Here is a 14,826-nt window from a genome sequence, read left to right as displayed (position 1 = left end):
AAAGTCATTATCACCACTGAGAATGGAAGCACTAAACATGGCTTTGTTAGCACACCAATACGTTATGGAGAAACACTTCCCTTAGCTATAGTAACAATAATCACATCTCAGAAAGTATACATTGAATATCCAAATGCTCCTTACCTGTATAAACTCTCAACTTAAACTTAGAGTAAAATTAATAAGTATTTAATTGTAGATTAAATATTAAAATCCAGGGGAAAAATATTTTCAATAGCTACCTCCATGGTTAAGAGTTGTCACAGGGATAAGAATTTGTGTTGGTGAATATGCTAACCCCAGGACTATACAGTACTCTTGTTTGCAGGTTTTGGTATCAACTCAATTGGCTCTATGGTCTTCCAGGTGCTCAGATTAATACTTTGGTTCAAGCTCTCTGAATCTCAAGCTGTGCTCTTGCAATTACTGGGAAGTCAGTTTCTGGCTTTAGTAGAATGTAGCTTATTTCCTGAAATACCACCACTGTTTTTTTTCTCTCTCCTCTTTACGCTCAAGAGCCAGAAACCAACCCATCATTCTGTTCACAAAACCAGGCCCATGTATTCTTCTTACTGAAGACACATCTTAGCTTCACCATGGTTCACTTTCCAAAACACATATTCTAATTGTTGTACACTTAGGGGGAATAAAACACTCTGCAGTCAAGCAACCCTTTTGTCTATAAGCTAAAAGTAAAAGAAATTCACTCTCCTTCAGGACCTTGCATTGGATTGACTGTGTAGTTGACATTCAACTATTTTTACTGAGTAAATAAATGAAAAATCTCAAATATAAAATTCAAACATAAAAGTTAAAAAGTGTTATTTACCCACATCAATTTTCCACTTTAAATTATATTGCAGCATGCCTTGTTGAAATGAAGAGTAACAAGAAAAGCCATATTTTCCCACTCAGAACAATCTCTTGCAGCTTTTAATTTCTTTCTTTTTCCTCACACTTTGCCTTATTGAGCATGACATCAAGATTCTGACTACTGGACTGCTTTTTTAATTTGTCCAGATAAAGGTTTCATAAAATGCTTATGGAGTTCCACAGCATGGGGGAACAATAGCACAAAGAAAGCTCTTGAACATATTTACAGATTTCACAAAGCTGGCTAACATCCTCATTCCCTCTGTATGGATTTGCACTGAATCTCTATTACTGTATTTTTCACATACCAAAACTTGAAAATGTTGCATTGTAAATAATTTAACCATGATAAAGTTAAATTTTTAAATTCAAACTACTAACTCAGTCCATTTTGGGATTTGGAACCACTAGATAAATTAGAACAATAAATGTGGTATTGACAAAACCTAAAGAAAGACTGTTCAAAACATATTCAGGAATATGTTTATAAAGGTGAGAGAAGAGGGTGCTACTCAAAAGCTCAATCTCTAAATAAAAAATATTCAATAGGGTGATTTTATTTTTTTTATAAATCATAAGCTAGGTTAGTTAAACTTTAGGAACTGCTAACATGTTCCATGGTTATATGTTATATAGAGAGATATAAGTTCCAAATACATACAGTTTAATATTTAGAATTACCACTTTCTGATCCTGTAAATAATGCACATTCATTATTTCTGAATGATCAGAATGTTCTGAAAAATCAGAACACTTCAAAATTGTAAAGAAAGTGATTGCCAAGTCATGGTGGGGCCGTGTTTGGGTTGTCCAAGTCCAGAATTTGAGTTTGAGCTGCCATGTGAAGCTTCCTTCTGTGATCCAAATGGTTGTGTCTCTTTAAAATTCATGTTAAAATCTAATCAATAATGTGACAACATGTTGAAAGTGGGCTTTTGGTTGTTGGTTAGGTCATGAGGGTGGATCCCTCATGAATGGAATTAGTGACCTTATGAAAGAGGTCTCAGAGAGCTGCCAGGGAAACAAATGTGGGCTGAATAGTTGTTCTTCCATGCTTCACATTGGACTATTGGAATTACCATGTACAGAGATTGCTTTTGTAGCTTTTCCTCTATCAAGCTTTATGGGAAAATGCTCTCCTGGATCTGGGTCCAAAAAAGTAAGCCAGATGGAAGGACCAATACCCAAAGAATGTGAAGGAAAATAGAAAGGAAAAGCAGAATTTATTTTAACAGCCAACTTGTTGAGAAATTATCACTGCCTTGTTTAGAAACATTTATTTGTAGTTACTTGTTTGTAACACATTATCTCCAACTGGTCTAAATGTCAGGAATCTTTTTGTTTCCTTCTCTGTCATGGTTTTGCATTGGAGTTACTCTTGCCAACATTCTCCTGGCTTATATGCATGGCTGAAACAACTGTTTTCTCAAATACCCATCTAACGTTGGATCCACTGCCAGTAGCCCTAAATTTAGATCAGAAAGCTGCTTTAGAATTTAGCAAGAATATTGCACTCCTGACATTAGCCTATAGGCACAACTTTTTCCCCTTTACGTTTTGAAGCTCTGTTAATGTTTAAATGTCAATGCTTTATTTCAGCAATTGTTTTATATTCAAAATCTTTTGAAACTGAAAGGTTTAGGGGAAAAATGTTCTTCAAGATAATTTTAGAAGTCTTAAAAAGATCACTGTAGTCACATAATAGTGTCAACAGTTGCCTACCAATTTTTCTTCTGTATAATAAGTATGCCTTTTTTCTCTTTCATAAAACAGTTAATTTTGTTTTCAGATTTTGATGAACACAAATACTTAAGATATAAACATTGTTTTATGCATACATAAACATATATGAATGTAGAAACACATAGATAAACTCACACACATATATAGTTTCTTAAGCATTTGGTGAGGATAATTTAAAATCAAAATTTTACAGTAAATTAGATGGTTTTAGCTAAAAAGGCCATTATTTGTTATTTATTATAAGTAATAAATTATGACCCTAACACATAGTTGCTTAAAACACCAATTATTTATTATCTCAGCATCTGTAGGTCAAAAACTCAGGTGTAGCTTAACTGGGTGCCTCTAATTTAAGGTCTGTTCTGAGGATGCTCTCAGTACATAGGTGGAGATGGTAGCCATTTCCAGTATCGATGGCAACCATTTCCAGGGAGCTCCCCTTTGAGCTCACTCATGTGGCTGTTAACTGGTGTCAGCTCTGGACTGTCTAGTGGTTGAAGACATTAGTTCTTTGCCATGTGGGCCTCTCCAGAGAACCACTCATAAATAATTGCTGGCTTCTTCCAGAGGCAGGATTCCAAGGGGAAGGAAGAAATAGCAAGGAAGATGGAAGTCACAATTATTTTTGTAACCTAGTCTCAGAAGTAACATCTTATTACTTTTGAATTCATCACTTTATTTGCTGGTAGTGAGTCACCACAAAGTTCAGCCCATACTCAAGGGTGTGAATACCAGAAAGGGTTTGGGGAGCTATTTTGGAGGATAAGACAAGTCCATTGTTTTGCATGTTTATTTTTGTTGGTTTTCTTTCCCTCTCTGCTAGGTATACAATCCACAAATCCACAATTCAACTTTGAGATATATAAAATATGCCTCAAAATTGAACTGTAAACTTCTGGTATTTTGAAATGTCTTTTGGATTCTGAACTGCCATTGTATTGTCACAACTGCCACATTCATGTACTTACTCTGTGCATCCTCTGTCTTTATCAGACAGCAAGCAACATTAGTACTTGCATCGATCATGCCAGGCATGCACTATCTGATCTATTCACAATGCTTTGTTACATCTATAGTATTAGGCCATTTTTGAATATTAAATCAAAGGTATTTTTCCCCAGTAGTTACAAAATAGAGTGTATGCGCTTTTACCTATTTTTTTAAAAAAAAATATCGGTTATGTATATTCTTCATGTTAATTCATGAATTGTTCTTGGGCAAAATTGAGACTTAGGTACAGAATTAATTATACCTTGAAGCTTTTTCCACTCTTCCAAAAGATATTAACTCTGAAAATTACTATTTCCATGGAACTTCTTCTGGGAAATGCTATGGTTAATTTGTTTGCTTGTTTGTTTTTCTGAAATTATGTTGATGCTTTCCACCCATTATTCATGTATTCTGTTTGCTACACAATTATTCATGGTAAAAATGTCATTTTAGCACCAAAAAAACACAACATGTAAATTTTAAAAACTGGAAGTTACTTTGAATTCTTGTATTTATTTTAAAAGTAATAGAAACTCTTACTTATATTTTATAGTGTTTTGTAATTTGTGAAGTGTTTTCTTATGACTTTTTATTTTCAATGATTATAAGAAGCTTATTCAGAGAAATAAATCTGCTCTATTTATTGATAAAGAAACTTAATCAGACATGGCAAGTGACTTAATCAAGGTGAGAAAACTGGTGAAGATCATAGGCAAAGTTTGCAACGAGTCTTGAATCTAAGTCTTAATTAGTGCCTACTTCAGTCATTTCCTAAATAATTACACTTGCTAATTTTCTATTGTCCTTATTAAGGACATTTTATGCAAGTATTTTTAGGTCCAATTATACTGACTGAATTAAGAAAAGTAATAGGTCTTATTTCACTTAACCTTGAGAAGTTTCTTCATCAATGATTTTCTCCCTAACACCTTCCCCCAAATCCCAACATTAACAGAAATGTCTATGGATGGATCACAACACAAAGATACACTAATACTGGCCCTGGATGTCACAAAAGCCCATCAAAAAATACACTTTTACTGTATTCTTCTGTCTTCCCATTTAAAAAATAACACCAACATTCATCTATTTGCTCAAAACATGAAACTTAGAGAAAAACATCATTCTTTATCACTCTCTGTAAGTTACCTCCACATCCTATCTATCTTTCAGGTCTTTTATATTTACCTTCAAAAAAACCCAGAATATGTGCATTTCCTTCTATCTCTGTAGCAACTACCCTAGTCCATGCCAGTGTCAGCTTTTGATTATCCTATTCCTAATTAATCTCTTTCCCTTGTTCCTCTACCAACCGTTGCCACTCATCAGAGTGGTAGCATAACAACATAAACCAAATCATATCACTTACCCTGCTTGAAGTGTTAACATATTCTCATGACACTTAATATAAACCCAAATTCTTGACTGTGTTAATATAGGTAATTCTGGCTAATATAAAAGACACATCTCAAAATTGCAGTGATATATACAGTAAATGATTATTTCTTGCTTACATATAGTAAGTATTATTTTCTTTTTATTTTGTAACCCTCCTCAAAAGGTAAATCAGTAGTCTAGGTATTTTAAGTAAAGGCTCCGTTAGCTTCCACAAATAACTTTCAAGGTTGCCATTGCTTGCCTGTAGAAAGGGCATGTAGGATCATGAACAGGAATTCTTGATGATCAGGCCTGATGAGGAAGAGATCTGTTTCTTCAAGGTTCTAAATTCACCTCTAATTTACTTGTTTGTTTGGCTTTGTCTTCAATTCAGGACATCACTAGTTTCTTTATACAACTCATATTTCCATCTAAATTGTGAACTTCTTAGAACTTTCCTAACAATGAAATAAAACAACTCCCATTTTCTTTCATAACCCTCATTTATTTTATTTCCAGATTTTATCACAATCTGAAAATATCATATACATTTGTTTTTTTCACTCATTTATTAATTTATTGTTTTTCTCCTTGACTCCCTCTAAGTTTCCTGAGAATGGAAGTCTTGACTGTCATTCTCACTGCCATGTATTAGTGCTCAGAAGAAAGACTGACATTTCATGGGCACTTAGTTAAAATCATTTTGAATGAATGAATCAATCAATGTTTGAATGAATGAATCAATCAATGTGCATATTAAACTAATATAGACAGGAGACAGGGAAATACTGGATAGAAGAGGGTGGTTCCCCAGCAAAGACCCCACCCTCAGGCCTGGAGACCTGTGGCCCTAAATTGGGACAGGCATTCCCATTTTTATGCCCAAAATGTTGCCTTTGGCCCTCCATGCCCCCCAGTCTTGTATCCATAAAAAGGCTCCAGAAGCACACAAACAGAAGAGAAGATGAAGAGGTGAGAAGACAAGCCAGATGAATAGGAGAATGGCATGGCAGAGAAAGAGAGAAGAGAAGGAATTTCTGAATGCTGAGAGGCATTTGGCTGGGGGCAGTCAGAGAGGAGTTTGGCCGGGGGCAGTCAGAGAGGAGTTTGGCCATCCAGCAAAAGATCACTTTCCCACTCAATCCCCCTTCCAGCTCCCCATCTAACCTGCAGAGAGCCACCTCCACCACTAAAGAAAACCCCTGCATGTATCCTTCAAGTCTGTGTATGATCTGATTCTTCCGGGGTGCTGGACAAGAGCTCAGGATGTAGAAAGCTCTCACACTAGCCCTCTGCCCTTGCAGAAAGGCACAGGGGCTGTTAGTCTGTTTTCACACTGCTAACAAAGACAGACCTGAGACCGCTTAAGTGGTCTATGGATGGCAGAGCTAAAAGAGTATTGTAACATGGGAATCACAGGCTCCTACGCCTGCACACTGCTGTGGGGCCAGAGCCCAGTGCATCTACTCCTGCGCCTGCCTGTCTGCATGTTCCCACTCCTGTCAGAGGTTTGAGCAATGGTAGTGACCAAATAGATGAACCACACCCCTGTCGCCTGTCCTGCAAGGCTGATCAGGGAACTCTCCAATTTCAAAACTAATCATCATTATTACTGAAAAAATATAATCAAAAGAGCTTATTCTTCCATGTCAATAAAATTAGAGATAGGAAGCACAAGAAAACTTGTAAGGAGAATCCCAAAATTTGCAAAGTGAGTCAGAAGTTGATGAAGGATAGAAACTGGAGTTCCAGACTACTTATTCAGTCTTTATTTAAGAACCATGCAGCAGTTCTAATTAGCAGTCAAGTATTTCCATATATAATATGCACTAATTTTTCAGGAGACATGTCTAAACAGGTTCTTAAAACATTTAACTATCCTTCCTCATTAATATCTCCACCCACTTTATTTTTGCTAAACCAAAGATCTATTAGTTTAGATGCAAAAGAAACTGAAGAACAAAATTAAAATCACTATTTGCAATCACCAAAGTTATTTTTTCTATTTCAATTTCTCTCTGACAGTCAGGGTTCTTTAAATAAACATATATTTAACATATATATTTGTGTATTTCAGATATCAGATGTGTCATAATAAACTGGCTCATGTGATTATATGTATATAGGATTATTTGTATATATTCTTATATATAATCTACCTATATTCTTATATATGTTCCTATATATAATCTACATATATTCTTATATATAATCTACATATATTTATATATAAATTCTTATACATAATTACACACACACTCACTCACATCAGATTTTTCATAAGACATTAGCTCGTGTGATTATGGAAGTTGACAATTCCTGAAGATTTGTAAGATGAGTCAGCAACTGAGGGCTAGGGAGAGCCAAAGGTTTAGTTCCAGTCCATGTCCAAAGACCTGAGAACCAGGAGAGCTGATGATGTACTTCCAGGCTCAAGATTCAGGCTCAAGACACTGGAAGAGCCAACATTTTAGGTAGAGTCTGGAGGCAAGGAAAAACTGATGTTCCAGTTCAGAGGTAATGAGGCAGGAGAGATTATCTCTTAACTTGGGCTTTTTTAATCTATTCAGCATTTCACCTGGTTGCATGAGGCTGACCCACATTAGGAAGGACAACTGCTTTCTTCAGTTTACCCATTTAAATGTTAATCTCATCCAAGGATATCTTCAGAGACACACCCAAAATAAGACTTGGCCAGTTATCTGGGCACCTCATGATCCTGTCAAGTTGACACATAGAATTAATCATCACACAAAGTTAGACAGGTTTTATAAGAGCACCAGTTAAAAAAGCTTAGTTGGTTGATGATGTGCAAAAAAATGCTATAATTTGAGAGCATTATTATTTAGTACTTAACTTTGCAAAATATCTAGCTGTAAAATAATAAACTGTAGAGTTATAATTTTCAGATAATGTTTACCATTTAAAAAATTAAAAATAAAATGAATGTTATTCTCACTTAGCAAAAATATTAATATTAATGGTAGTGATTTTATTAAAATATCTAGTATTTGAATTTAAATTCTAAAATAAAAATTCTTATAACAAGACAGGGCAGTTGTAACTAAGAAATGCTTTATAAACAAATCAAATTGTATTGGAACAAAGATCTCTAATTGTCCTTTCAAGGTCTAGCAAATAACTCCATTACTGAACATAGTTAATTTCTGCTCTAGTAAAATAATATGAATAGCCTCAATAATTTGCCCAGTCTCTTAGACCTTATGTAATTGGGTTGTAAATCCTTCTAACAAGGTTTGCCCTTTGCATATCTTGAACCAGCTTTTGCCTGATTTGGCTTCTCCTTCAGTTCACATATTTTTAGTAACAAGATCTAAGTGATGTGGTCCCTAGAGAATGGGCTCTATGTGGGGCAAATTTAACTCACTGTAATATCTCAAATTCTCAAGCAGCATTTTATTTCTAAATTTTCCAATACATGGGCTTGGGTGATGAAAATTTGCATTATGTAAGGAAGCAAAAACATTTATGATGTGGCAAGAATAACACTCTGAAAAAAACTGAAAAAACTGAAAAAAGTAAAAAACCTGAAAAAGTAAAACATATGTGCCAAGAATCTGCCATACGTCTTAGCTAAGTAGACAGAGTGAGGAATTCCGAAGCTGCATTTCACATGTAACTGAAAAAAAAAATAAAAATGCAGACAGTAGAGTAGAGAAATTGGAGAATTTCCATGGAGGATATCTATGCGATAAAACCACAGGGACCTGCGAGATATATCAGGAAAATCACTGTCAAGTGAGGTCCTAAGAGACATCATGGGACGCAGGGTAGTGGTTGATGACAGGAAATTTAGAACAAGAGAGATGTGTGATTCACACCTGGCTCTTGCCATTTTCTGTGTGGCTTAAGACAAGTTACCTAGTCTCTGTGATTCCTGTTTTCTTATTTTTATTTTTAGTTATTTATTTATTTTTTTGAGATGGAATCTTGCTCTGTCACCCAGGATAGAATGCAGTAGCATGATCTCGGCTCACTTCAAGCTCTGCCTCCCGGGTTCACGTCATTCTCCTGTCTCAGCCTCCCGAGTAGCTGGGACTACAGGTGCCCGCCACCACGCCTGGCTAACATTTTGTATTTTTAGTAGCAAGGGGGTTTCGTCATGTTAGCCAGGATGGTCTCAATCTCCTGACCTCGTGACCCGCCGCCTCGGCCTCCCGAAGTGCTGGGATTACAGGCTTGAGCCACCGTGCCTGGCCCCTGTTTTCTTTTTCTTCTTTTTTTTTTTTTTAATGTGATTTATTAAACCTAGGTCAAAGCATTATGGAAAATACAGAATTAAATATAGTGAGTAAGGGCATAATAACGATGATGTGTTACTGCTGCTCATAATGATAATTGTGATGATGATAATGATGATTCCTGAGGAACAGTTACATGCTGTCAAGCTATTTAGGTTTGATGTTTTATACATTATCCATAACAACTGTTGGTGTAAGTTTTTCCTGGCATCAGATATATTTGTAGACTACTTGTTTTTATTTATAGAACATAAACTATGGTTTTTTTGGTTTTGGTTTTGTTTTTTTAAAATGAGACACGTCTCATTTTATTGCCTAGGCTGCAGTGCATTGGTGCAATCATGGCTCACTAAAGCTACAACCTCCCTGGTCCCTGTGATCCTCCCACCTCAGCCTCCCAAGTAGCTGGGACTACAGGCACAGACCAACACACTCAGCTGTTTTATTTTATTTTATTTATTTTATTTTATTTTATGACAGAATCTTACTATGTTGCTTAGGCTGGTCTTGAACTCCTGGGCTCGAGTGATCCTCCATCCTTGGCCTCCCACAGTCCTAGGATTATAGGTGTGAGCCACCCCACTCAGCCTAAACTGGCTTTAATAGTAAGTCTATACATAAGTACATATCCCTTAACAATTTCGCTATAACATTTTTATTGAAAATTGTTAAAACTGCCCTTTATACATTTTCAATTAGATACAAGATGTACTAAGCATTAAATAACAGCTAAAGATTATTTTGCTGTCATTAGCTGACACCACTTTGGGTCAAAATATATCTACATCCTTAAAATCAGATTAGAATGAATCTTTTTATGTGGAAAATTAGTCCAGAAAGGCTATAATACAGGTATATCTCCTAGAGAATGACCAGATTGTAAAATAGTTAGAATTTTAGTTTTACTGACTGTTTGGATTATACCGATCTTTCATGCACATAGGACAAACAACTGAGATTTGTATGCCTACCATGGTAATTAAACAAGATATCATCATGATTCATTAGCTTGCTTTGATCATCAGTGACTCAGTACTACTTAAAAAATGAATCCAGTGGATTTTGCACCTTCTTTAGGTAAATGTTACTAGGGCTTAAGGACTGTCAAACTCCCATCTGAAAACCTCCACCATCTATTCTTTTTATTCTCCTAAGACAGGGGTGGAGAGTCATGTACAGAGATCACGTGTTGGGGAGGATTAGAGTTGGGCCTGACGTAGAGAGACAGAGGATCTGAAGGGAGAGGGTCTCCAGTCTCCCTTTTGACTAGCAGGGCAAAGGCAGCATCCTGTGGAATACCCCAAAGGATTCTGGGCAGCAAGAGAGACTGCTGATCTCATTAATCCATTGATTCACTCATCCATTTATTCTTCAACATACATCTCACTGAAACCACTTAATGTATTTTCCCCTTTGTTAGGGATTTAGATTGTTTTTGACAATAAATTCAAATATTGACACTCCTGCCACTCCACCTTAAAATGAAACGCTACTTCCAATTCAAGGGAAAAAAACCCAGGCTCTCAGAAAAAAGCTAAAAGCTGAAAAAAATTTTCTTTTGTTTAGAAAATGCAACTTTCCTTTGTAGGCTGACACAACTCAAAGCTACAGTAATTAATCAGCAAACGAAGTGGTATATAGGTGAGGAATTTCTATTTTGAACTTTAATAGTTACTTACGTTTAAAGGGTATAACTCGCCTTATGTTGTTGTCTATAAGTATTTCATTTCCAGCTAAGGTAATGAGTACATTAGAAAGGAAATGTATATAAAATTATCATAATTTAGTTGCTTTAAAAGGGCAAGTTTGGAGAATATAACAAATGAGTAGTTAGTTCTCTTAGTAGATGAGTGAATGAGCTGTAAGAACCAAAATGCACTTAAGGTTTACTGTAGTTTCTTACTCCCATTCCTTTGATTAGAGTTAAACTACCTTGAAGTACATAATACGTTCATCATTATAGAAATGAACACTGACATTCTCAGTAAACTATCGCAAGAACAGAAAACCAAACACCACATGTTCTCACTCATAGGTGGGAATTGAACAATGAGAACACTTGGACACAGGAAGGGGAACATCACATATTGGAGTCTGTCGTGGGGTGGGGGAAGGGTGGGAAGGATAGCATTAGGAGATATACCTAATGTAAATGACGAGTTAATGGGGGCAGCACACCAACATGGCACATGTATACATATGTAACAAACCTGCACGTTGTGCACACGTACCCTAGAACTTAAAGTATAATAATAAAATAAATAAATAAATAAATAAACACTGAACTAAGTAGGGGAACCTGGGGATAAAACATAAGAGATGGTCAAGAGAAAGCGGTTCCAGCCACCACCATGCTTTAGAAAGCACGAAAGAGTGATCTCTTTTTAAAGCAGCTGCTTCTTATTTTTATTATTTTTATCAGCTTACATGTTTCAACAAACTGGGCATTGAAGAATTTCACACTTTAAAAAATATGTCTTGAACAGAGAGGTTAGAAAATTGTGGAACAATAGAGAGGAAATGATCAAAGATAAAGAATATGAGACTTGACATGGGTATTTGTATTTCTTGATTTTATTTCATTTTGCTTTATATCCTTTTACATAGGAGTAGAATTTGGATAGAAATATACACCTGATCTGGAGAGATGGGTTTGCTTTGGCTGAACTTTGTAACATATCTAATTAATAATAATATATCTGTGAAACCTCAGATATCAATTGGTATTAAAATTGAAGGTGCAATTTCAATGTAAATGATATTTGTGCATTCTTAGGAATGAGGTCCTTCCCAACTTCCTTTCCTCCCAGATTCCCAGTGCTTTGTACTGGTTTCAAATTGTTAGCTTTTGCCCTAATAAAATCAAATTTCCAATTACCTCCTATTCCTATCCTATAAATGGCATCCTTTGATATTTCTTTCCTTGTTTTCAACAATTCAAATTATGCTGTAGATTTCTCAACCTTCTTTGGAATGTATTTCACCTGCGGTCTTGCTGGAATCGTCATTCTTTGTATTTTGTTCTCCATGACAACAAGCTTGAGCATTTAAGCTGTGCTAGACCAGTGATCACACTGCATCCCTTTGGGAGGAGTGATTGATTGAAACATGGGCACAAGGACCCAGGCAGGCCGGTGAGAGTCATCCAACGGACTCTCCTGCTGGAAATGGTGGGGAAAACTGTCTTCATTTTGGATCATTAGCTGTTAGCATACAGGGTTATGATTTACAGGAGTCATCTTTCTCAATGTGGCAAAAATCTTATCTGCAGCAGGAATTAAAAAAACCTGGAAGCAAAGAGAAGCGCAGATAAGCAAAACTGATAAAGACAAAGCCATGATGATATTATTTTCATGTTGATTCTATTGCTCCTTGAGACAAACATCTTTGTTACATGAACTAATAATTACTTTTTGATTTTGAGTTAGTTTGAATTTGGCTTCTGCAGTGCATATGAGTGAATGAGTTAACCCAAACCAAAGCATCTATATTGTTAATCAAATAATTAAGCTGTAGCATTTGTAGGAATGTAAATTTATAGATAATTAAGATATGTGTACAGTATATGTAAATATTATGATCATTTACGATACATTTGTTTAATTTGCATAACGTGCAGTTTCAGAATTAATATTTTCAGAAATTAAATATCCTTGGAAATTTTATGGTTATTTTTATTTTCTTTAATAATTATTCTTTGGGTTATTAAACACAAATATTCACTAATTTAGTTATCTTTTAACAACCACACAGCTAATAAATATTGAAATTGGACTTGAACTCAGATGTCTTAATGCCTGTTTTAGAACCCTTCTTTGATCTAAATATCCCTTTCCTTTCAGTTACCCCTTTTCTATTCTGAATTTTTCCAAACTCTAGGCCACTCCTTTTTCACTGATATGCTGGTTGTTCTGCAATGGAAAGACTCATGATTCAGTTATGTTCCCCAACCTCCCTTCACAACTTGCCTTCCACATACACACACATTGTTCTACGTAGAATCACCTGTGCTGTAGAAAGCGAGAATGAACAAAGAGGATGGTGAAAATGCAGATCTAGCAATGGCAAGTTCATGCCAACATAAGGCATCCTCTATGTGCAACTTACACTGGATTTACAGGTATTGAACAAGTTTAAAAAGAGTGGAATTGTATAGAGTCATATCCTCATATGAAGCCTTGTTCTTTCCGCATAGAGTCCAGGGCACTTTGTTAATAAATTTTAAAAAAATGTAATTATACATAACCAAAAAATAACTGATTTGCAGAAGACATAGGTTCTTCCAAGATGAATGGAGTCTGAACATATCTACCTCATCTGTTTTTATTTTCTGCTGCTTCAAAAATCAAAATGTTGTGCCAAGGCATCCACAGGCTGATCCCTGTGGATGACTGTGTGTGACAGAGAGACTAAGACCTAGGAAACATGGGATGCCTTTGTCAGCTGACTGGGACTCAAAAAAATCTTTGGCATTTTCAATGAATAGTTTTTAGGTTGCATGGCAGTCCAGGATGGGTCCAGTCAATTTTCTCTTTTTCACTTCGGGTCAAATTTGCTTTGGGCTCTCATGGCTCTTCCAGGTTCCCCCTATTTATTTTTCACATAGCTATTTCCCTAATAAAACTCAAACACTTATTTATTTATTTATTCATTTATTTATTTATTTAGAGACAGAGTCTCGCTGTGTCGCCCAGGCTGCAGTACAGTGGCGTGATCTCGGCTCACTGCAAACTCTGCCTCCCCGGCTCAAGCGATTTTCTTGCCTCAGACTCCTGAGTAGCTGGGATTACCGGTATGTACCACTGCACCTGGTTAATTTTGTATTTTTAGTAGAGAGGGGTTTTTGCCATGGTGAGCAGGCTGGTCTCGAACTCCTGACCTCAGGTGATCTGCCAGGCTTGGCCTCTCAAAGTGCTGGGGTTACCAGTGTGAGCCACCACACCCCAGCCACCCACACACATTTAATCCCATATTAGCATTTGCTTCTAAAAGAACCTGGATTAACATAGATGCGTACAGTGGGTGTCCAGCAAATATTTGCTCCTGATTTTAACATGACTAAAAATGACAAGGTAGACCTCATCATGTATTTAGTTTTGGAGCATTGAAGTAAGAGTCATTTATTTTTTGATTATGGCCTCTAATCTTTAATATTCTTGGTGAATTGTGTTTTGTTCCTTATTTTGAAGCAAAATACATTATATTATACGTTCTAATACCTAAAAACTAATTTATCACATTACTTTTCATAATATAAATGTCAGGATATACATTTCTTTCCTTAAAAAACTATAAGTGCATGTGTTCTAATTTTGTTTTACAGACATGTTAGCACTTCTCATGCTGGCAAAAATTTTGTCTGCACTTAATGCCAGCATTTCAAAACACTTTTGTTATTAAAGATTTGACAGCTGCGAATTTTTGTAACTTATAGAAAATTTTACAATTAAGACTAAAGCAAGCATTATAAATATATGTTAAAAAGGCATATATTTAAATGTAATTCATATGAGAATGCAGCAGTTCATAAAGAATTGGTATCTTTTTAAACTGGTAACACATGATATTCCCCCATATGCTA

This window comes from Papio anubis, chromosome 4, assembly GCF_008728515.1.
Source record: "Papio anubis isolate 15944 chromosome 4, Panubis1.0, whole genome shotgun sequence".
In the NCBI taxonomy this organism is placed as follows: Eukaryota; Metazoa; Chordata; class Mammalia; order Primates; family Cercopithecidae; genus Papio; species Papio anubis.
The sequence above is the reverse complement of the archived record's forward strand: the minus strand, read 5'-3'. Positions refer to the sequence as shown.